General features: G+C 52.1%; 1 protein-coding gene across 3 annotated transcripts in view; it reads left to right on the plus strand.

Annotated features, from left to right (window-relative positions):
• Nucleotides 1-21,879, plus strand: part of AHDC1 (AT-hook DNA binding motif containing 1) — a 63,595-nt gene that overhangs the window by 16,515 nt on the left and 25,201 nt on the right. The window contains exon 1 of one of the 3 annotated variants that reach the window (XM_080921490.1): nt 10,144-10,400. The exons of the other annotated variants lie outside the window; for them this stretch is intronic. The gene's annotated coding sequence lies outside the window, so the exon portion shown is untranslated. Of the gene's footprint in view, nt 1-10,143; nt 10,401-21,879 lie in introns of those variants that run through there. 3 annotated transcript variants of the gene reach the window in all.

Raw genomic sequence — 21,879 nt, forward strand, 5'->3', positions numbered from 1 at the left:
AACTGGAGTGAACATCTTTGGCCTGGGTTCTGGGCCTCAGTATTGCTTTCTCTGAGTGTACTGTGGGAATAAAGTCTCTCATCCTCTTAGAAGCAGGGGGAGGGGAGATGGGATAGGGGGTTTCCAGAGGGGAAGCCGGAAAAGGGGATAACATTTGAAATGTAAATAAATAAAATGTCCAATAACAAAAAAAGTGAGGGGTCTCTAGGAGAGATTTTAGGCACCCTGAAGAGAAGCCAGAGCCCAACCCAGAAGACAAAGGGCTTTCTGCAGTCTGACTCCAAGCCCTAGAAAGGACCCAAAAGAGAGAGGGCCTGTGTCATTCTCTCTTGCATCCTGCTCTAACTTGAGTAGCAGTGGGTATAGGTCATGGGCCATGTGCCCAGGAGGACACAGTGTCTAACCTCTGGCCTGGGCTGTGTGAGGACCCTTCCTCCCAATGACTGAGAAGCAAGGGTCAGGAAATAGTTCATGGACTCCTCTTAGGGTCAAGAGCCAGGAAGCCAGCTGGGGTGTCAGAGCCAAGTGAATGTCTTGGAAGGAATGCTCTGCGGTGATCTTTAGGGTTGGGGTGGTAGGTCGTGTAAAGCAAGTGATCTGCCACACACCCCCCCCAGCTGCCCTGGATCTGGGCTGTGAGGGGCCCTTTAAGCATCTCACCTGTGAGGTGGGGCTAAGAGAATTAATTTCCTGTGCTATTTTAATTTTGCTGTATTTAATTTGCTGTTTATCTTAATTAATGAACAGAGTTAATCTCTTATTCTAACTTGCTGCCTCTGGTTCCTCTTGCCTTTCAAGGGGGAAGAAGGTTTGACCAGGTGATACTGGGTTAGCTATGGGAAAAGGGGGGCTCTGGGGAGCAGGTCTCCCCCTTTACCTTTCCTGTCTCAGGGTGTCCTCCATGGACCCTGCTTCTTCCCCAGGGGGCTCTGCCTGCATTTCCCCTCCAGATTGGCATGGGACCTGTAGCTCCAGGGCTGTGGCCTTGAGAAGCTTAACTTGAACCTGCCGGTATTCTTCAATAAACAGTTTCAGTGTCAGGGGCTTGTAAGAGGGAGCGTTCTTTGGGTGGTTTTTTGACACTGTTGGAGAACTTTGGAGGCAGGAGGATGTCGGTTTTTACTAATAGGTATCTGCTCTACCTGGCGTAGATGACATGCTCGGTGTATGGTCAGGCTTCAAGATTTTCAGTATGACAAGCACCTGTGACATATCCGTGGATACGACCTCAGTCATCAGTGATAAGGGATAAGATTACCCCTGATCAGTATGAAGAAAGTGAGGCTTTTGAGTCACACAGCAACTAAGAGAAGCAAGGCCTGGATTCAGGCAGTAACCTTTCTTGGATGGAAAGGGTTAACAGTTGGAGAACTCTTAGAGGTTGGAGGGAGGATGAGGCCAGGACCACTGACTTGGAGGATGTGAGGCTGGGGAATCACAGTGGCTTCCCCAAGGATAAGGTTTCTTTTACCTCTCTATCTCCCTAAGCCTTTTTGTGTGTTTGGGATGGAGGTGCTCTGGGCTTTCCTTGGGAGGCCTTCCATGGCAAGATAGATAGAGCCCTGTTTTCATTAAGTACTTTTTTATGGTGCTGAGACTTGAACCCAGAGCCTCATGCACACTGAGCACATTCTGTTCTGCCGAGCTGCTCCCACACCCTCAACTTTACTTAGCAAACACTTCGAATTTTACAAGTAGATATTCACATAGCTATCGCCTCTGTTGTCCTTGTTTTATACACCGCCCGTCCCTCCCCCCATGCGCCATGGCCTGTTTTACTTCTTTTAGTTAACTGTGATCACTTGGAGTCCAGAACTATTAGCTGGAAGATTCTAGAAATAAACAGTTTATAAGTGTTAAAGGATTTTTGTTAGAGTTATTATATTGTAAGCATCCTACTATATTGTTAATCTCTTAGGGTTCATAATTTAGAAACTAAACTCGAAAACATAGTTATCTGCAGGGGTTGGTCCTGTTCACAATCTCAGGCATTCACCTGGGCAGGTCTTGTTAACTTATCTCCCAGATGGGGAAGGGGAACAGTATCCTGCATCACAGAAGCTAGGCTTGGAAGAGCTTCAGGACCCGTTCAAGGCCCTACAAAGCCAGTGCTTTTGAACTTGAGATACTGGAATCAAGGCTGTCATTTTGAACCACCATATTGTCCATCTCCCCTACCCGCCCCCCCACCTTGGTGCTTTAAGTTAGTGGGGAGTCCTGAAAAGGTGTGTTTGGGAAGTGTCCCGTCTAGGCTGAAAGGCTGACTTCACCATCTCAAATATTTGAAAGGGCAGAGATAATCCACAACTCAAGGGCAGAGATAGAACCAATTGCCCTCAGAAAGTTCCTTGTCCTGCTGGAGGAATATCGTTGATATGTGTGAATGGTTCTCACGAGTTGAGTCTTACAGCGAGAGAAAGAACTATTTCTGCCTCCGGAGTTGAGAGCTTAGAATTGGATCCTGTGTTGCCCACAGTTACTTTTGGAGCCTCAGTTTCCTCATCTGTCAAGAGGAAGATTGCAAGACTTTAGGATTTTATGAGGCTCACTAACAATACAGAGGGTTTGAGCTCAAAAGCAGAGGTCGGCGAGTGTTCAGAACCAACATCTGAAGAAAGAGAATCGCCCACCCCCGATCACAGGAGGAGGGAACAGTGAGGGTGAAGGGAGGGCCAGAGAATCCAGTACCATCTTTTGGCCTCTGAAGGCATCCACACATACATAAGGCAGACATAGAAATAAAACCAAAATCATTAAATCCTGCTTGTGGTACATGGCCTTGCTGTCAGTAAAATGGACTCTCCACCTTTTGAGAGTGAGGATTTAGTTAATTTAACAGGTACTACAGAGAGCCTGCTGTAGGAAGTTTCCAACCACTACAGATAGTAAGGGACTGAACCTTTTAGCTGTCTTCTTTTCATCATAATTTGGAAAGAAGTGTGTGTAGGGGGCCGTTCAGAAAGGAAGAACTGAGCAGGCTGACGCTCTTTGGACGGAGATGAACGACACAATAAAATGTCACAGTGTGGGCTGGTGTTCACCCAGGGCTTGGTGTAGAGCACCACACGGGAGGCAGAGAATGTATCATCCTCGTTTACAGGTAGGAAATGGCTTCCGAGAGGCACAGTGACATCCCCTAAGTAACAGCTAATCAGAAAATCACACACGTGTGCACATGTGCGCACACGTGAAACAAGCTAAAGGAGAAGGAGAAAGCTACTTATTAGGGATGAAGCTACCTTATCTCCTTCCTTCCCTCCCTCCCTCCCTCCCTCTCTCCTTCCCTCTTTCCTTCTCTCTTTCCTTCTTTCCGTTCTTCCTTTTTGAAGACAAGTCTCTCTACACAACTCTGGCCGGCCGTCTTAAACTCATTCTGAAGACCAAGATGACTTGGAACTCAGAAATCAGCCTGCTTCTGCTTCCTGCCTGCCTGCTGGGATTAAAGACCTGGGCCATCTCTGGTTGGCCTGAGCTACATTTCTTAATCACAAAGACTCAAACTAGTTGGGGGCTGGGATGGGGGTAGGGTTGATCCAACAGGGAGGAATCCCTTGTCAGGAGAGGGACAGGGGACAGAATGGCAAGGAAGGGATGGAAGAGGATAAGGTGTGTGCGCACACGCTCAAAGAAGTAATAAGAGAAAAAGGGAGCGGGGGAGGGAGAGAGACTAACTGACTTGCAGAGTCCAGCCTACCCTCAAATTTGAACTTCCTGCTGTCCTCTAGGCTTCCTAGAGCTAGACTTACAGGTTTGAGCCATTACCCTGGGCTGAAAACTTCACACTGGGAAGCAGGGATAGGGTTGGACTGAGTCAGTATAGGCTCCCTACTGTGAGCTCAGGTAGAGGAAAGTGGAATCTGATCTGGCTGGAATGCTCCCAGGACAGGTGGATCTGAAGATAAGGGTGAGTTGACAGAGATGGGGGCCCATAACTTTTTAGGCAGGGCCCAAGCACTAGCCTCAAGGGGAGATTGCATGGTGTAGAGCTGAAAAATGGGAGGAAGTGGCCCAGTGCAGAAGGGTTGGGAGGGCTAGTGGCCTTGGGGGCATTTGAGGGGTAGCAGTAAGAGGCTTAGCTTGACCAGGAAAGGAAATATAGCACAGTCATTAACCGGGTAGGCTCTAGAGTTGGCCTAACTGAGCTGCTTCCTGCCCACTGTCTTTGAAGAGCAGTATAGTTCATGGAAGACAGGCAGACGTGATCAACCCTCAGGTAGCACAGTGTGCATCTGGGGTTAGGCTGTACTAGGACACAAAGCAGTGAACAGTTGATGTATTAACAAAAAAAAAAAAAAAAAAAAAAAAAAAACCCAAAACCTCTCCCTTCAGTGAATTTACAAAGAGTAAAATAATTCACACAAAGGCAGGTAGAATGTATGGTTTGTTAGGCATGGTGGCATCACTCTGTAATCCTAGCCCTTGGAAGGCTAAGGAAAGAACATCGTGAGTTCAAGGACAACCTGGGCTCTATAGAGGGACCCTGTCTCCAACACCAACAAGAACGTGTGTGTGTGTGTGTGTGTGTGTGTGTGTGTGTGTGTGTGTGTGTGTGTTCGTGCGCGCGCACGCGTGCGTAGTTTGTTAGAAGGTTATTAGAAGTACCAATGAGGAGAATGAAGAAACACCTAGGGAGTACAAGATTACAAAAGTGCCCTGAATAGATGGCTTTTGTTTGTTTTCTGAGACAGGGTCTCTCTGTGTAGCCCTGGCTGTCCTGGAACTAAGCTTGTAGACCAGGCTGACCTCAGACTCACAGAGATCCCCTTGCCTCTGCCTCCTAAGTACTGGGATTAAAGGTATGTGCCACCACCGCCCAGCTGGATTTTTGAAGCAAGGGTCTCACTGTGATGGCCGCGCTGCTGTGGAACTCCTGGCAACTCTACTGCCTCAGCCTCCTGAGTACCCAGAAGTATGGATGTACACCGTCACTCTTGGCACAGATGATAATTTAAAATAAACTTATCGAGGCTATAGTGATTATTTGGGATTTTTGCAAATTTTATTAGACCCCCCCCCCAACACACAGTTTACAGGTGATTTACTCTTCATGAGTAGCACGTGAGGTGTAGATATTGCTGTCCCTATTAGTAAGGCGGGAACACTGAGCTCAAAGGGGAAAAAAAAAAAAGACTTGCCCTTGACTCCCTAGCGTCCCTGTGGCACGGGGAAGAAAGAGTGGAGTGGGGACAAGAGGAATGCTAAAGTAAAGCCAGTGTCCAAACCTGGAGCCAGGCTGGATACTTACGGAAGTGGCCTACTTCCTGGAACCAGGAGTATGGTCAGTACACTTCAGCCTGGTCTGTTCAGGGTGACCTGAGAGAGGCTGGACTGAGGAATAACCCTAAGGGCAGAGCAGGGGCTAGGCCTGAGGCCTGGGTCATCTGCCAGCAGGGCCAAATCTGTCAACAACTGAGTGAGTCTGTGGGTGGTGTGCAGATGGGTGGAGAGGAAGAAATCAACCCACTAACCAGATGAGAGCGAAGGGTGAAGTGATCAGCAGGGCTCAGGCTGGCTATGAAGGCCACTGAATGTCAAGCCGGAGATCCCAACCTTGATGTGGTCATCAGCAGTAAGGCAAAGACAGCCAGGAGATGGGATTGAGTAAGACTTATCTGGCACTACACACAGGAGAGTCCTTGAAGGAGATGTGGTGGGAAGCCTACTGAGGAACCTCCACAGCTGAGCATGTGAGAAGGTCAGGTCAGGCCAGAGATATTTAGGTTGGTGGAAAAAAAAAATAAGATGTGAGATTTCATACTCTTGGACATTGGCCTTAGGTCCTTCCTAGCACCGGCCCCTTCCTTTCTTCTATGTACCTCTGTTTTCTCATTTAGATTTTTAACTTTTTTGGGATAAGGATGAGTTTTTTGAGGAAATGACAGAGCTAGGGCCTTCTCTCCAGATAAATATAAGAATGATTTGGCTAACATTTTGTGACAAAATCTGTGAATTAAGCTGGAGAGTCAGTGTGAGTAAGTGTATCCTAGTGCTAAGTGCTTATTCTGGGTCAGGAGCTACGTGAAGCATGTTTGTTCTGATTTGTGGCTGAGGAGGCCTGCAGAGGCTGAGTGACTGGCTTAGAGTCACAGCGGCAAAGTAAGACTGAGTTAGTTTGTCAGCCCGGACATTAAGGTTAGCTCAGGATTCTAGGACCAACTGGGAAGGAATGTCAGGGACCAGGACAGGCCTGGGAGGATTCTTAAAGCCATGGAGAAGTCAGAGCCAGAGGTAGGGAAAAGGGCAGCATCAGTGCCAGCTTAGCCCTGAGATGTGAGAGGCATCAGGTGATCCAAGGTGAGGGTTGAGAATGAAGATCTCATTTAGAGCCCCTGGCCTGGCTTCCAGAGTCTGCCTTGTAGAATCCTACAGCTAATGGATGTCTGGTGGGAAAGGTAGGGGGTGTAGGCTACTCTAACTTCATGACCTGATTATGTTCAGCTGGCTGGCAGAGACAGCCTTATCCCTGACCCTTTGACTCAGCTCCAGTGCTGTCTCTGGAATCTACCCTCCCTCTCTCCTTGTGCCAAGGCCACGGAGAACAGCCAATGGGCCTTGAACTCTCCAGGGGAATGCAGAAGTAGAGAGACTCCATTCCAGAGAAGACGCCTGGGGTCCGTCTGATGAGATTACAGTAGACTCTGGAACCCAAGCTGTTTGGGACCCATATTAGTTTCTCATTAGGTTCCATCTAGAAGCACAGCAAGGAGGGACAGAGCTTAGGCTAGGCAGGCTGAAGTAAGGATTTGTGGAGAAAGGGACTTGGTAAAGAGTCGCATAGTAAAGACTAAGGCGGTAGGCCATTCGTTCTGTTGTGGTGCCTTGAAAGTAGTCTTAGACAACACATAAACAGATGACCAGACAGTGTGCCAGTCAGACTTCACTTATGAAATAGACAACAGGCTGGATTTGGCCCAGGGGCTGTAATTTGCCTTATTCTTTCTGAAGGATGTGCAGGTTTTAAACTAACTGTGATCTCTGAGCAAATAAGTTTGATGTATCAGGCAGGTTGACCTGGAAGGTGATCTTGGACTAGAGGCAAGTGTGTAATCCTAGCATCAGGAGAGTCCAGGCACGAGATGTTGAGTTTGAAGTTAGCCTAGGCTACAAAATATAGTCATGTCTCAAAAAAGAAGCAATAACAACCAAAAAAAAAAAAATTAGACAGTGGCTGAAAATACCTAAAAATCTCATGGAGCATTGAGATTTAGACACCCCTCCCTTGCATGTGGCTGTGGTCTGGATTGGAGAAGTGGGTGATCAACAGTCACAGATATTGATTTGGAGCTGGCAGAATTTTGGTCATAAACCAGAACATCATCTGATCTGGAACAACACAGTATAATAAAGCTCAATGGGGGGGGGGGAGAATAAAATTTTCTAATACCTGGCTCTTTCTTTTATCTCTCTTTTCCCCCCTTTGGGGTATGGTCTTACTGCACAGCTCTATCTAGCCTGGACCGAATCAGAGATCCACTTGGCCCTGCCTCCCCGAGGACGCTACTCATTATGTAGCCCAGGCTTGCCTCATCTCAAACATAAGACCCTTTCTTAGAATCCCACGTGCTGAAATTCCAGGCATATGCCACCAGCTGGGGGCTCTAAGAAAGAAAAGGGAAGCAAAACCTATTTGCTAATGTATCATATCTAACTCAGCATATCAAAGATATGATCATCTCAACATATAATCTACAGACTTGCTGGGATAGTTTCCTTTTTTTTTTTTTTTTTTAACAGTAGGACTAAAGTATCTGCCGTGTATTTTATACTTCACAGCATTTCTCACTTCAGACTAACAAGTGCTCTCTATACTCAGAAGCCTCATGTAACAGGTGGCAGCCTTTTCTTTGGGACTAGGGTCCAGGAGTCTTGAGCCAGAATAATCTGGAATAAATAGGGTTGAAGTGCTGGGTTACTCCCTTAACCAATTTGCACCGGTAGAGACTGGCCCAGCAGGAGACAGACAGCACCTGGGCTGTGGGTTTCAGAGAAAGGATTCCCTCCCTCCAAGTTCTGACCAACCAGCTCCAGGTGGAACCTCTGCTGGAGCTCCAGGCCTTTCAGGGCTTTTTGGCATCGTCTCTGAGCGCCGCCGGTTCTTAGCTCCTTCCTTTCATCCCAATGTCACCTCTGACTCTGGAGTCTTTTCTGGTCTGGTAGGTGGGGGAGGGCAGGGTGGCAGCTGGACCCTTGGAGCAGAAACTCTGCCCCTCTAAGCCAGCTGCTGCCAGCCTTCCTGGACCGACTCTATGGAAACGGGACCCGGGGACAGAAATAAACGGCCAGGTTTCCGGGGCGGGAGGTGGGGATGATATGCGACTGCCAACCTTTGTGTTTCCTTGCTTGGTGTGTGTGTAAGCAGCGCTAGGTTCTGTGAGGATGCCCCCTACCCCGTGTCCTCTCTCTTCTCATCTCTGAACCCCTCACCTCTGAGGCTGGGTTGAGTCTAGAATCTGAGTTAGACTGCGGCGAGCATTTGAAAGCAGTTAGGCTCTTGGACATCCAGTTTGGTACCCGTTTTTAGACACTGTTTGGGGACCCCCCCCTAACTGTCCACGGCAGGTGCTGAGTAGATTCAAGGGTTGCAGCAGGGTACTAAAGAGTTGGAAGACTTGTATTGGGTGCCTACTTGGCCACTAATCACAGGAACTTTTGAGTGATACATTGGGCCTTAGTTTCCGCCTCTAAGGGTTTGTCCTGTGTCTGTAATTAATATTCTGAAGCCAGTTTGTCTGACTCTGGGCTGTGCCATTGTCTAACCTCTGGCAAGTCATTTTACTGAACCTCAGTTTCCTCCAGTAAAACACTATCTTTATTGGGACCATAATGGGGTTAATGTTTTTTGATGGTGCAAAGTCAGTACGCATGCTGTTGGCCACTAATACTGAATAGGCGCTAGATGCGAATGTATTGTATGAAAACACACAGTTTTGGTGTAAGGGAGTTTTCCCCTGAAAGGGGGGGTTGTTTAATCCCTCTCACTTAATAAATGGAAAAACTAAGCGCCCTCCCTCAAAAAGAGTTAAAGTTTTGCTCAGGAAAAGGCGCACACCAAAGTGAATTAGGTACCCTCCAAATAAAGCCTGGTAGCTCATCCCAACTCACAGGTAAGGAAATCGAGGCCGGTGATTGGCCACTGGTGCTCAGTGGCGCTATCCAGTGAGGCCTGAGTCCGCCGCTGGGGAAGGAGTGCCCGGGCCGCGGGCGCTCACCGGAGGAGGGGCGAGCAGGTAGCGGGCGCCTCGGAGCCACCGGCTGTGTCAGGCGCAGTAAACCCGCCGCTCGGCCCGCAGAGCGAGTCGGGCCGGGTGTCTCCCGGGCTCTCCCCAGCCCTGAGTCGGCTCGAAGCGGCCCTCCCCTCCCTTCCACGTGTCCCTCCTCCGCGGGTAGCCGAGGGCCCGGGCTAGCGGGACGGGGGCCAGGAAAAAAAGCCGAAAACACCTTGGCCGCGCTGCTCCCCTCCCGCCCAAAATAGCCCCCAGGCCGGGGCTGCCACGCATTCCGCCGTCCCCGGGGCGCGGGAAGGGGTGACGGGCCGGGTTACGTGGCCTCCTCGCGGACTGGGAACTGGGTGGGGGGCGAGGGCGGGCCGGTCGGTCGGTCGGTCGGCCGGCCGGCATGTGGCTCTCCTTCGGGGAGCCTTGGCAGCCCGGGCGGCGCGCTGCGCCGGGATGATGGAGAGCTTCTGGAATTTCCTGCAGCTGGAGAGCGCGAGCGGCCGGGGGAGCCGGCCCAGCGCGGCTCGGGAAGGGGGCGCCGAGCCGGCCGACCCCCGAACGCGTCTCCGCCGCTCCGGTGGTGGGGGAGGTTTCCCCGGTCCCCGACCTCCTCCCCCCACTCCGCCCCGGGCGAGGCGGGAGGCTCCCCTCCCCCGCCGCTCCTTCGGGGCTGGCGGGGGTCCAGGCCCGCCCTTCCCGGGCCTGGGCGGCGGACAGGGGCCAGGTGCAGGCAACGCCCCTCCCCCAGCCGCCTGGTTTCCCTCTCGGCCCGTCACCTCCGCCGGAGTCAGAAGCCCTGCGGCCTCCTGGGGAGGGGGCGGGGGCGCAGGCGCAGCCACCCGGGGCGGCCAGGTAGCTGGAGGGACGGCGGCGGGAAAACTCGCGAGCGGAGTCCTTCGGCCGGCCGACCCGCGCCTCCTGCTCGAGCTGAGGCGTCGAAGGGCTTCTTCTGTGCCGGAGGCTGGCGAGGCGGTCCTCTTCCCAGGCCCTCTCCTCCCCACCCCTCTCGCCACTACCGAGCCGGTGGACCGCGGACGCCTGAGACCATCCTGGATGGTTTTCCCCAGCTCCGGCAGCAGCTTGATTTGGGGCGTGACTCTGCACCTTGCAGGTCAAGGAGTCCAGAGAAGGGACCCGGGAGGGAGGGCCACGCGTTTGCCGGAGCCCTGAAAGCCAGGGGAGTTGGTAAGTGACCTCTCAGGGCTCCTTTTTTTTTTCTTTTTTACACTGTTTTATGTGTTTGTGTGTGTGTGTGTGTGTGTGTGTGTGTACACGCGCGCGAGTTAAGAGATTAGTTTCCCCACAACTTTGCCTAATCCCAGTACCGTTTGGTAAAGCACGGATGGAGACGGATGAACCGTTTGGCCACTCCCAGCCAAAGGCCCCGGTTCAGTTACAATTCCCGCCCCCACCGAACTCTCCGCACCGCGTTACACCGAAGCAGCGGTGGTAGGCATGGTTTGATTATTTCTCTGTCCTGCACTATTCAGTTACCTTGGGCAAGTCTCTTTACTTCTGAGCTTTTCTTTCCACTTTCTGAAAAACCTAGGCCTTGTGGAGCTTGAGGTTGCAATTAGTGTGGTGCTTGCTCACAGTAAGACACCTGAGTAACAGTTCCTTTCAGGAGAGTAGAGGCCACCCTTAAAGCCTTAATCTCATCTACCTTCCACCGGACCTGTATAATGTGGCTTCCCAAGGTAATCAGTGTGGATGGGAAGGATGGAGTGGGAAAGCTGTTGGCTTCATTGAGTGTTCATTTATTCATTTAAACCCGTGCTTACTGTTAGCTTCAGGTAGATAGACACTGGGGCAAGAGACCTTTTAAGTGCTGGGAGCTGGAAACCAGTTCTGGACACAATATATTAAATTAAAGTCCTTCCTCCCTAGCCTGCTCTAAGTCTGGACTGGAAACTGATGCCCAAGGTGGGGGCTGGTCTCCTCCGGATGCTCCCACTGTTCCGCTGGGGGGTGGGGCTGGCAGACCACAAAGCTTGGCTTCTCCAGGTGTAAGGCCCAGGCAGGCTTAAAGGTCAGTAGGATTCTTCCTTTGGGGCTCCTGGCTCTCCACCCTGACTCCGACAGATGCGCAGATTCAAATTCAAATTCCTCTAGGCTCACTTCAGCCCAGGAAATACACCTGGACCTGTTGTTCACACCTTCTCCCAACCCCCACCTACCTCGCTTGTGTTTTCCGTTTGGTTGGCCTTCTCAGAGAGACTAGGACACCGGAAGGAGCTCAAGATTCCTTTCAGTAGGGTCTGATGTTGAAGGACTTTAATCCTAGCATTTAGGAGGCAGAGGCGGGTGGATCTCCGAAATGGTTGAAGCCAGCCAGGGTTACATAGTAGTGAGACCCTGTCTCAGAACAACAAAGGTTCCATTTGACTGTAAACTTGAACCTCAGGTTTGCCTTTCTTCTGCAGATGGGGTAGAGATGGAACCGCCTATCAGACCCAAGGGCTTGTATTAAAACCACCAACACCACCGAATATTACATGTGGATAAATAAAACTACTTTGAACCACCTATCTCTTCGATTCATCTAACTCATTGTCCCAGAGGCATCCTGGCAGAGATCCACTTAAATAATACAAGACATGGATGCCCTGGAAGTAAAGAGATTTTGCTTGAATGCTAGGTGTGGGGGCTAGAGAAATCTTTAGGTCCTAGTTGTGTACTGGGGTTCTTGCTACATAGTTCAGGAACTTGCCCTATGGCTGGACCAGGAAGTCTATTGAAGCCCACTCTGAACACACCACACAGGGGCAGAAAGTGTTGCAACTTGGGTCACGGAGTAGGTGGTAAGGTTGTAAAACAGGTCCCATCAGAAGTCAACATACAAACCAGGCAATGGTGGCAACACAGCTTTAGTCCCCAGCACACCAGTGGCAGAGGCAAGCAGACAGATCTCTGCAAATTTGAGGCCAGTCTTGTTTATCGAGTAAGTTCCAGGATGGCCAGGGCTGCCCAAAGAATTCCTGTATCAACGCCAAATAACCGTCTTCCTTCAGAACAGACATACATATATCTGGCTAGTTTGTCATACCTACAAAGGGCTCACAGTAATGGACTGAAAACAACAGTTAGGCTGTGTGACTTTGAGCAGGCAGTTTCTCCTCTTGTGTCTCTGTTCCCTTCATGACACAGGCTGGATAAGTTACTCCCTCAGGCACCTTCTAGCTCTGACAGGCTCCAAGCCTGTGTTGACTGATGTATCCTAGGAGATAGCACATGGAGAACCAAGTCGACTGGGAGATCCCTGTCAAGGTATCCCCCACACCTCCCGGAGCGCCCTCCTTACAGAAACACACCCTTCAGGGATTCTGACGGAAATCATGGTGGGTGGAGGGGGCATGTTACCCAAATGAGTTGCTCACTCCCAGGGTCTCTATGTTCCTGTTATCTGGAGGGAGCGAGGCTTGTGCTCTAGAATAAGCGCCTGTGTTGGTTTGGGCTGTGAGGCTGCATGCTTCTAGAGGAAAGGAATGTGTGTGTGTCAGGGACCAGTCGGTCTCCAGGGATGGGGTGCTGGGCATGGGGCTGCTAACTTGTGTGGGATGTGTGTCCAAGAGAGTCATCACAGTGGCAGCGGATCGGGGTGTGCTCTAGACAAGGAAGCTGCCGGGGGTGGGGGAGGAAGAAAAACAACACACACATAAGCTAGGGGAATTGGCTTTGGGTCTTTGCTGAACAGGCTCCAGCCTCATGGGCTGGGGAGAGTTTGGCCTTATGCGCAGGTTCGCTTGCTTTTGGTGGGAGTTGAGTTGAAGGATACTATTCTGAATTGGAGTTGTTCTATTGTGAGGGATTCTGTGAGGAGTTGTTGTCAAGGTTTCCTGAACAGTGACTCTGGAGGGTGTGTCGATGGAGGTGTGTGTTGTAAGAGAGTAGACAGCCCCTGGTCTTTTGGGATGCCACCTGATTATATGGGGCTACTGAATTGGTATTTTCGGGCTGCCAATCAATCTGGTTCATATTTCGGGTGTCTCTAGCTTCTATCCAGAGGGATGTCCCAAAACTAGGTGAAGAGAGGATGGAAACCTGCCCTTTCTAAAGTGCCTGTGTAGGTAACCGGCAGGCCTAGGCTGCTCACTCACTGTAATTTTACCACGGTGCCTAAGTCAGGACGGCGTGAATTGACCTTTTAACCCTTTCCCCACCACGGGATTAGATTCTGTTTCCTGTTCAATCTTCTCCAGAACTAGTTCCATCCCAAGGCACCTCCCACCCAAACCGTGGATAAGCAACCCCAACCATCGCTTTTTCTCCCTCCATCCTTATCAGACATTGGGGGGAACCTGAGGGCCAGGCTGGTGCCCGGTCTGGCAGGAGCCGATGGCCCAGGCGGGAGTGATAAATATTGAAGAGAAGGGATTTCGGTGTGGGCTGGAGCAGCTGCAGTGGTTCGAGTGTCACACTATCTCTCCCCAGGTTTACTGACCCATTTCCATTCACGCGGCTGCCGGTTTCCTAGCAACGGCAACAGTCCCCCCAGAACAGGCGGAGTGTGTGTCTGCCATTAGCGACGGCTGCAACTGTGTCAAGGTTACCCCGCTCCCTGCAAACCCACCCCGGCGGGTTTGTTTTCTGCCAGCGCCTGGCACACACCATGCCAGCCCAGGCAGGGGGAGAAAAGAGGGCTGGGGGCCAACCTTAGGGGCTTGGGTGGAGGTGGGGGCTTAGGAGGAGCTGTAGTTCCCAATCCAGTGGGAGCCAAGTTGGATGAAGTCCGAAGCCTCCCCCCACCCCCCCATTTGCTGGTGGAATTCCTGAGCCTGAGGGGAGCAGGGGGTGGAGCTGTCCCTCAGCCCTGACCCCCGAGATTCCAGAGCCTGGGGGAAGGGGTGTAGGGCTAGGGGCCTCTGGGAGGCCTGCCCGGTCTGACCCCACCTGGCTTGTTCTCCTGCCTGCCCTGGCTTCCTCCCACTGGTATAGCAGCTCAGGACTCTCTTGCTTTTGGCTCTTTGTCCCAGCCTGTGTCTGGTCTCCCCCAACAGACTCCCCAAGGCAGGGTTACATTTCTCCCATCAGAAGAGGGACTCCTGAAGTTGGGGTTCTTGAAGATTCCTCTCTGCCCTCAGCACCAGTTCCTGGCTGTTTTCCTGTATTATGGAAGATGAGATAAAACATTTAGGATAGCAAGGGATTTCTTAATGAGGACTAGCCAGGCAGGCAGACGACCCCATCCTATTGCTTGGACACATTCTACCTTCTGTGAAGCGTTTATATAGGGCTGGCCAAAGGAACCGGGCTGTAAAGGGTTAAACTGCCCCCCACCTTGGTATGTGAGCCCTCCTATGTTGGGGGGATGGGAGTATGAGGGGTGTCTATTGCCTTATAACCACTCATGGTCAGCTCAGACCTGACCAGTCACATTCCTTCCCAGGAGGGTTGGAGCTTAAAGAAGAGAGGGCAGAGGCAGGGGCAGAGGCCTGGAGGGAGTTGATGGAATGGAGGGGGGTGAACTCCACCAAGAAGCTAGGGGCAAGGAACAGCTGGGAGTAAAGTTTGAATCCACCTCTCATTTTCCAAGCTTCAGTCTCCCTACCCTTTTCTCCCTCTTTATGTATACCCTTAATCCTGGGTAGGTCCATGAGTCTGTGGCATAGGTGTACAGACCTGGTAACCAGATCTAAACAAAAGATCGTGGCAGAAGCATTTCCTGACATGCAGAGTGGCCCAGGGACTTATGGCTAGCCTGCAGTCTCCAAAGTGACTTTCTGGTGCTCTGGGAGGTTGGCTGGGTCAGAGGCTTTGGCATCTAGGGTATAATAGCAGGCCGTGCTGAACAGTTAGAGACCTGGGCGGGAACCCAGGGAGCCTGGTTCTATGCCCAGCCCCATGACTGGCTCCTCATGGCCACCGTCATGAAGAGCTTAGGCCAGTTAAAGAGTCCTCCTATCCTGTTAGTCGGTGATTGTGGGTGAGAGAGATGAGGGTGGGCAGTGATGGTCTGGAGAGGTGTGGGAAGCTGCCAGCTCAAGGGGGAGTTGCAACATGATCCTGGAGCGAAAATAGCCCAGGTCATTTTCAGCTGCTTGGGCTGAGGTATTCGATCCCAGCAGGGTAGCATGGTCAGGGGTCAGGGATGCGCCTTCTGTGAAGCTCCTTGCCAAGGGTGGGAGGCTGGAGAAAGACTAGCATGGCCGCCTCAGCATCTTTAGACCCCCTCATCCCTGGCAGGAGCCCAGGAATCAACTAAGGAATGCAGAGGGTTAACAGGAGGTGAGTCCTGGGCTCCCCCCTTTGGGTTCAGGCCTGGACGAGGTGAAAGGTCAGCCCCAAGGAGTCCAGGGCACAGCTAGGGAGAGAGTAACCTGATCCCTTTCCCTAGCTAGGTCTGGGATCTCAGCATCACCTCCCCCAGGAAAGGTGTTTTCACATCCCCAGGAAGGAGTTTGTTTAGACTTGTTCTCATCAGGGGCTGTGGAGGGGGCTGTGTCCAGACCCATGGGGTCAAGCACCCCAGCCTGTATAGAGTGCTTTGTCATTCTGGGGTTGGGAGAGTTAGAGGTGACCCTGCTGGAAATGTAAAAGGTGGCTCCTTCTCGCTCCATTCGTACTCTAGCTCTGTGGCGTGATTCCTCAGGCCAGCATAGAGAGGGACAGCCGAGACACTGATGAGTTAGGATTACCAGCTTGTGCTAGACTGGCACTGCGATGTGTGGGACTGGGAATTACACCTCCATTCAGACGAGTCTCCGCTGTCTGGTCATATGTGGTCTGTGCTGGGGTTGTTAAGGTGGTGTGATGGGGGTCAGAGAGAACACGTGCAAGAACTTGGGCTCTTACATTTAAGCTTGGCCTTAGTTCAGATCTTTGCCTCTGTCTTAGTATTGAGATCAGGACTCATGACACTAAAGCAAGCTCTTAGCCTAACTGTTTACCTCTCTGCGGAGTAAGATAGAGTAGGTACTCAGTAAAATGTGATGTGAGCAGGGCTGTGGTGGTGCTCTGGACCAGGACACTTAACATGCTGACGCCCTGGGTTCAATTCCAAGCACTGCCAAAAATAAAAAAAGATAGCAGATCTCACTAGCTGCCAAGGCTAACTCTAGAGATAAGTTGGTAAGCTGGAGGCATGGGGAGGGTAGCTTTGAGACTGGCTGGGTCTGGCTCAGTCAGGCACCTTAGGCTGTGGGGCCATAGCTAACTGACTTGGTTAGAATATGATGAGTGAGGTGAGTGGCCTTCTCTGTAAGGTATGGGATGGTTCTGTTTAGGGCTGGCTGTACCTATTGTTGAACACCCCCCCAGCTCCACCCTGGCAGGCTTTGTATGGCTCTGTGGGTGTAAGTGTCCCCAGAGTGCGGCTGTAGGTAGGTATGTTTGAGAAGGCGCAGGCATCCTGAGAACAAGTAGCCTTTTGTCCGTTCTCAGCCCCCAGCTGGGCTGGGCTCTCTCTAGGGGATCCCCTGTTTCTGAGCCCAGATCCCAGCCCACGGATTGTGCCTCTGCCCACAGGTATCCATCTGAGTGGTGTGGGTGTTCTGAGTTCCCTCTCTCATTCTGGGCAGGGGGAGACTTCTGGGGAGAAGTCCCCAGAAAGCTGGAGTGCCCAAAGCCCTGTCCCCCTCCTTGAGATGTCACTCCAGGTGCAACCATCCTCTTGGAGACTTGCCTGATCTCCTGAGTTCCAGAGTGCAGTGGGTGGAGTCAGCAGGAGATGCTAGAACAGGCTGGACCGACTAGGAGTGGAGAGACCTCAAAGGCATCCTCCCCTTCTATGGTTCTAGAGGCTGAACAGGGATCCTGAGAACACAGACCAGCTTAAAATCTTAACAAGACTTCTTCTGGAAGTGTCTCTCTCTCTCTCTTTTCTTCCTAGTTCCTATCTCCATTTTACCAGACCCTACTTTCTGCAGATAGTCTTCCCGGAACCTATCCTCACCTCCGGTAAATGCACCCCCTCCCGTTACCTTCACTCTTAGTACTGTGTCTTCAGAGGGACAGCTGCTAAGGTACTAATAACCCCTGCTATCCATGAAGCAGTTTGCTGTGTGCTACACACTGCCCCTTTCTGGTGTGATTTATCTTTTCACAGCTGGATCGGAACTCCTGAACAGGGTTACAGACATGGCATGAATCAGAAAAGACACCACTACATGTTTAGGTTGGGGCCATGAGGAAACAAGCTTATGGAAGGAAAGCCACAAAGGGAGCAAAACAGCCAAAGCTGGAGGGGAGAGCTGCAGGGAGAAATGCTAGACAGACAGTTTGGCCCCACCCCTGTATACAAGCATCAGAAGAGTGCTGGGTGTCTTTGCCTTCCACACATCTATACCGGACCCTCTGACTAGGGGAAGGGGAGACCACGTTGGGGACAGCTAAGAGTATTTGCAGGTCAAGGGAGTATGAAACACTGTAAGCCCAGCGATTGGGGACATAAAGATGTAGCTTGCAGGTGGGAGGTTCCAAGTTGGGCAAAGAGGAGTGTTGGGAGCCAATGTGGGGGTTCAGTGCAAGGGAGGTGGAGATTATGCTGGCCCAGCACTCTCCCCTACACACACCCACAGGCTAGCCTAGTGGAATGCTGGGAAGCCCCAGGGATGAGGCCAAGCAGCCAAGGTGTCTCCGGTGGCACAGAAGCAGTTAAGAGCTGCCTCAGCCCGTTCCTTCAGACAATTAGTGACATCTCGCTTGACAACACCACACTGAGCTGATGCAGACCTCAGCAACCCCCCCCTTCAGGGCCTCCCCCCCTTCAGGGCCCCCCCCACAGCCGCTTCAGCTGTTTATTCTTGGGCTTTAACAATTGGGATTCTGACTTGGAGGAACGGGCGCCCTGCACTGCCCTCTGACCCACCGTCGCCTTGGCAACTGGAGCCCGGTAGGCCTGGGCTCTGCGTTAGGATTACAGATCCTGAATTCACAATCTTGCTTCCCTGCAAGCAAAAGCAGCAGCAGCATGTGGGATCTTCAGCCAGACTGGAGGGGACAGAAGAGGAAGATCCATCCACAGGGGACATCCTGAGACACACAGGTGGAACCCTGAGATGGCACGTGTGACCTGGGAAAGGGTGCCTCCCTGGGGTTAGGCAAGGCCCAAGAGCCCCATTCCACTCCAGCATCTTCCAGTTGCTCTCTGGAAACTTCCTTCCTGGTAGAGCCCTTAGGGCAGGGGCGAGGCTTCATCACACACACACCCCTTCCCCCTTAGTCAGCCCCCTACCATGCCCAGAGCTCCAAGTGCCAGCAGACTGTGCCCCTGCCGTGCCCGCCTCCATGGCAACAGCCCCCCCTCCCTTGACAGCCCTGCCCACCCCCCCAAGCAGCCAACTGCCCCAGCTGAAACCAGAGCCGATGCATCTGTGAGCCTCATGCCCAGACCCACATTCCATTTCTGTCCTCTGTCCCCCCCCCAGTTCTGGCGACATCTCCCCTCCTGCTCACGCCCCTCCCTCCACCCCTGCCTGCTCCTGCTGTTCCCCCACACTCTATCCATCACTTAGTGTCTCCCCCTTCTTCCCACCCCATTCTCTGAGTGCATCTCACCCTCTTGACTGTCTCCGCTAGTCTCTGGGTGTGTCAGTCCCTCTGTCTCCTGCTCCCTGGGTTGCTGTGCCTAGGCCTGTCTGTGGTAAGCTCCTCCATCTCTCTCCCTCTGTGTGTGTCTTTGTCTCTGCATCATCCTGCCTGTCTCTCTCTCTTTGTCTTTTCTCCCTCCTCTTCACACTCTTCCTGAGTCTTTTTCTTGCCGTCTCTCCTGTCATGTGCTCCCTACCTCTCCCAGGTTGTTTTCCCATTCCCCCCCTTCTTCCTTTCTCCTTAGGCTGTTTTTCTTGTCCCCAAGATCTTCCTCTGATTTTTTTTTTTTTTTTTTGCCTTTATCTCCTCCTTTCTGTCCTCACTGGTTCTCTCTAAATTCAGATTTCTTTCAAGATTCTTTTCTGTGCCCTATTTGGTCATCTCCCTTGTAACCAATGGCCAGGGAGCTGAGGGTAGCCCTTCAGGGTTACCCCAAAGGCTCCTTTCTAGTAGGAACTCTATACCCTGGGCTCCCCACCAAGCATACATACTTGAACTTGAAATGGGTCTAAGATTAAAGAGTCTGCAGAAAATGGGGTGCCAGATGAAAAATTTGAGGTCTCCTTTGCAGTTACAAAGTAACCTTCCCTACTTGGTTACCCTTCTAGCAGCCCAATTGGCCCAAAGGAGCATTCCCAGGGGCTAAGCTAGACAAGAACCCTGATACCTTGTTAGGGTACCTAGGCCACAATGATTCCTAAGATTTGCCCTTTGCTTTCGATGTGATGACTATTTCAGGCTATGCCTCAGTTTCCAAACCTGATACTCGATAGCTGTGGCTTTAAGGTACGTCAAGTTCCTGGAACAAAGAGTTATGAGGAACAAGGAAAGGTTCAAGCGACTCACTGCTCACCAACCAGCACCAGGAAGACGATTGCCCAGAACCAGAGTCTTGGTGAAATCAAGGTCCACTTTCCTCCGGTGCTGAGTGGGAGGCAATGTCCACCTTTCCACAAGGCTGGCAGTCCCTGGTGTTCAGCCCTCCCAGGCTGGACAGTGGCCTCTGGCCTTCCTTCTGTCCTCCTGTCCTCCTCCAATGAAGGAGCTTAAGAGTTGGGCAAATAAGCCTTAGGGTAAGGGAGCCAGGCCTCCAGGGTTCAGCCCTGGCCTCTGGGTGTGGTGAGGCCTAGTCTGGCAGACAGTTCTAGGACCCTGGGGGTCTGGACACTACTCACCAAAGGGGTCAGGTAGGGGGGTAGGGGTGCCAGGGGAGGCGGGTTGCACGCAAGGCATGCTGGGCCCCCTTGGCGGGTGGGTGGGGGGAACAAAGCTGGCATGGAGGCCTCAGCTAAAATTAGCTGCTTCCCTGCGCGGGAGCGAGCATGCCTGCCAGCCGCCCAGATCGCCGCTGCCTTGGCAGGCCATCTGTCACCACGTTTTTTGCTAAGTCCCCCAGGGCCCCCTAGCTCTAGCCACCCCCAGGGTCTAGAAGGACTTTGTTCTGAGACTGTTGCTGAGGAAAGTTCTGGCCTTTGCTGCAGTCCGGCTGTGTGACCTCAGGCTAGGTCTGTCCCTCTCTGAACTTCCATACAGTAAGGGGGCCCTTGAACACTGCATTCTCAGGTCCTTTAGTCCTGTGCAGCAGGTGCTCTTGTGTGTCATGGGAGCAGGTGTGTCCTCCCTCCCTTTGAGCTGTTGCTCTAGTCCATGGTTCTAAGGTAGTCCAAGTTAGGTCGAGGGTAAAGGTGAGGGGGAGGACAGACTTATATCTGATTCCATGGTTTTAGCTTAAGGCAGTCTGTCCTATATCCAGCAACACCTCAACACCCCCACCCCACATCTCCCGCTGCCTTAAAGAAACAGACCACATGGGAAGCCAGGCGATGGAAACAGTTCTGCTGCTGACACTGGTCTAGCCTGTATCTGTAGGGGCTCCAGTTCCTCAGTTATTTTTCCCTCTCTTCCTGTTCTGCTTGTGTCCTGTGGTCTTCTGAGGCCAGATTTACACATGGGGAACTGGAAGTCAAGATGAGGGTCCTTGAACACACAGTGGGAGTGGAACCTGCTGCCCGCCCCTTCTCTGTAGCTTATTCTGACCCCAGTCCTTTCTCAACCTTCTCCCCTAAGCCAAAGAGGCTGGGCTGCTGCTCCAAGGTCTTCCCAACTTGGCCTGGGAGGAGCGTAGACTTGAACCCAGGCCTCTTGGCTCCTAGCCTTCTGCACCACCCTGGCCAGCAGGCTGGGGCTGTTTCCTTAGTCATGCTCCTGGATTCCATCCTCATTCCCATCCTTAGTTCTGTGGCCTGGCCTGAAGTGTGGAGAGGGACAGTTGTCCCAGCAAAGGGGAATTCAGCCACTATCCCACCCCCCTCCTTGAGTTGATTAGAAATGGAATGGGAGCTTGGGAAGGTGACATTCCAGGTTGTCTGTGTGCCCCAGCAGCTTCTTTCCCAGTCTCTCTTTCTTAGTACCTGGCTTCTGGTTACCCAGGCTCCTGGTGTCCAGGGAGCAAGGTCACACCCAGAACCCTGAGTGCCTCCACCTCCTCTTGGGGCCGTTTGTCACTGAGGCAACGTGTGGCTGTGCTCAGTTCTAGCATTGCTGGGGTGACATTCATGCCCTGTGAGCTGTGACGTTCCTGCAGGCAGAGGACAGACAGTACCACCCAGGCTGGTGACAGTGCTGGAGTAGGGGTGTGGGTGGGCTGTCACTTGTCCAAAGCAGGCAGAGGTGGGATGTCATGTCTAGATAGGGGACTCCAGAAGACCACAGTTGTGTCCCTGGTCATACTTTGTGGGTGGAAGAGACTTGTCCCATGGCAAGGACTATTTTGGTTCACTGTTTATGACAGGTTTTCTCTACGTCCCACATCCTGTCAATGGGTAAGAGGTGCTTGGTTAGGTAGTCACACTGTTGTGAGGGGTAATGACTGGATACCTGCCTTGTGCCATGGGGGTAGGAGGAGGCGTATCAGATATGGCTGACCATCTCACACTTTGAAGGAAGCAACAGGTTGTGTACTCCGCTGCTATTCGTGTGGGGAGGATTCTCGGTGACTGTTTTGTATAAGTATCACTTGCTGTTGGGATGTTGTCAGTGGGCCTGTCTGTCACCCTAAAGAGACTACATACTAACCTGTGGTGTGTGGCTGGTAGTTGGTGGGGCTTCCCCCATGTGGGCCACAAGGCCCCCAAAA

The sequence above is a fragment of the Micromys minutus genome (assembly GCF_963924665.1).
Source record: "Micromys minutus genome assembly, chromosome: 9".
NCBI classification, from domain to species: Eukaryota; Metazoa; Chordata; class Mammalia; order Rodentia; family Muridae; genus Micromys; species Micromys minutus.